Below are 2,500 nucleotides of genomic sequence, written 5' to 3'. Positions count from 1 at the left end.
TGCCTCGACCACCATCGGCACACGCTGGGCCCTGGTGCGGGCGCTTGCCTCGACCACCATCGGCACACGCTGGGCCCTGGTGCGGCAGGTTGCCTCGACCACCATCGGCACACGCTGGGCCCTGGTGCGGCAGGTTGCCTCGAGCACCATCGGCACACGCTGGGCCCTGGTGCGGTCGGTTGCCTCGATCACCATCGGCACACGCTGGGCCCTGGTGCGGGCGGTTGCCTTGACCACCATCGGCACACGCTGGGCCCTGGTGCGGCAGCTTGCCTCGAGCACCATCGGCACACGCTCGGCCCTGGTGCGGTCGGTTGCCTCGAGCACCATCGGCACACGCTCGGCCCTGGTGCGGCAGGTTACCTCGACCACCATCGGCAGCCCCGAGCACCATCGGCACACGCTGGGCCCTGGTGCGGGCGCTTGCCTCGACCACCATCGGCACACGCTCCGCCCTGGTGCTGTCGGTTGCCTCGAGCACCATCGGCACACGCTGGGCCCTGGTGCGGCAGGTTGCCTCGACCACCATCGGCACACGCTGGGCCCTGGTGCGGGCGGTTGCCTCGACCACCATCGGCACACGTTGGGCCCTGGTGCGGGCGGTTGCCTCGACCACCATCGGCACACGCTGGGCCCTGGTGCGGGCGCTTGCCTCGACCACCATCGGCACACGCTGGGCCCTGGTGCGGCAGGTTGCCTCGACCACCATCGGCACACGCTGGGCCCTGGTGCGGCAGGTTGCCTCGACCACCATCGGCACACGCTGGGCCCTGGTGCGGGCGCTTGCCTCGAGCGCCATCGGCACACGCTCGGCCCTGGTGCGATCGGTTGCCTCGAGCACCATCGGCACACGCTGGGCCCTGGTGCGGGCGGTTGCCTCGACCACCATCGGCACACGCTGGGCCCTGGTGCGGGCGCTTGCCTCGACCACCATCGGCACACGCTGGGCCCTGGTGCGGGCGCTTGCCTCGAGCACCATCGGCAAACGCTGGGCCCTGGTGCGGCAGGTTGCCTCGAGCACCATCGGCACACGCTGGGCCCTGGTGCGGTAGGTTGCCTCGAGCACCATCGGCACACGCTGGGCCCTGGTGCGGTCGGTTGCCTCGAGCTCCATCGGCACACGCTGGGCGCTGGTGCGGGCGCTTGCCTCGACCACCATCGGCACACGCTGGGCCCTGGTGCGGCAGGTTGCCTCGATCACCATCGGCACACGCTGGGCCCTGGTGCGACAGGTTGCCTCGAGCACCATCGGCACACTATCGGCCCTGGTGCGGGCGGTTGCCTCGACCACCAGCGGCACACGCTGGGCCCTGGTGCGGGCGCTTGCCTCGAGCACCATCGGCACACGCTGGGCCCTGGTGCGGGCGGTTGCCTCGAGCACCATCGGCACACGCTGGGCCCTGGTGGGTTTAGGCACATCTTTAAATTTCTGCCGTGCCAATGCCATTTTTATGGCTTGTAAATTCAAACAATGGTCCCCTAAGCCTTCACGTGAAGTTTCGTTGGAAGATGACTCGTTTTCTATTTTTCACGGTTTTCGAAACTTTTTGCGGTTCGGGATTTTTTAAAATTTTTTTATAAGGATTTTTGGCCCCAAATTTTGTAGGCATGATCCTTCTATTTTTGTTGGCATGCACAAAAAAATTCAGCTAAAAACTCGAAGTAGAGAAGATTTTGTGACCGTTTGAAAAAAGTGTCCCCATTTCAGACACTTTAACGGCTACTGGTAGCAAACCTGTAAAATCTCAAATGCTCTTTAAGGGGGTGTGAATTCTCAGAGGTTTGATGAGGGATAGGGGGCCAACACAAGGCCAAGTACCAGCACCCATCGCACATCATGTGCGCACACCCCCCCGGCCCCCCTCCCAATCGCCGGAACCCCAATGCCGCCGGTCAGGTTCTCCGGCGGTACTCCGGCGATGCTCCGGCGATGCTGTCCCGAGTGAAAAAAATGCGGCACCAGCACATGCTGGAGCCAAGCATGGGCACCGTGGCTCAAAATCGAACTTCGGCCAAGGCCTCGACCATCAATGGCACATGATGACGCATGGTGATGGCACATGCATCGACCATCATCGGCATAGGCTGCCCTTCGGTACGGGCACTTGCCTCGACCGCCATCGGCACAAGCTGGGCCCTGGTGTGGGTTGTTGCCTCGATCACAATCGGCACATGCTGAGCCTTGGTGCGGGCGGTTGCCTCGAGCACCATCGGCAGACCCTGGGCCCTGGTGCGGCCGGTTGCCCCGATAACCATCGGCACACGCTGGGCCCCGGGGCGGGCGATTGCCCCCAGCACCATCGGCACACGCTGGGCCCTGGTGCGGGCGGTTCCCTCGACCACCATCGGCACACGTTGGGCCCTGGTCCGGGCGGTTGCCCCCAGCACCATCGGCACACGCTGGGCCCTGGTGCGGGCGCTTGCCCCCAGCACCATCGGCACACGCAGGGCCCTGGTGCGGGTGGTTGCCCCGAACACCATCGGCACAAGCCGGCCCTTG

Source organism: Durio zibethinus, unplaced genomic scaffold (genome assembly GCF_047325235.1).
Source record: "Durio zibethinus cultivar Kanyao isolate XHJ-2024 unplaced genomic scaffold, ASM4732523v1 HiC_scaffold_404, whole genome shotgun sequence".
Classification (NCBI taxonomy): domain Eukaryota; kingdom Viridiplantae; phylum Streptophyta; class Magnoliopsida; order Malvales; family Malvaceae; genus Durio; species Durio zibethinus.
The sequence above is the reverse complement of the archived record's forward strand: the minus strand, read 5'-3'. Positions refer to the sequence as shown.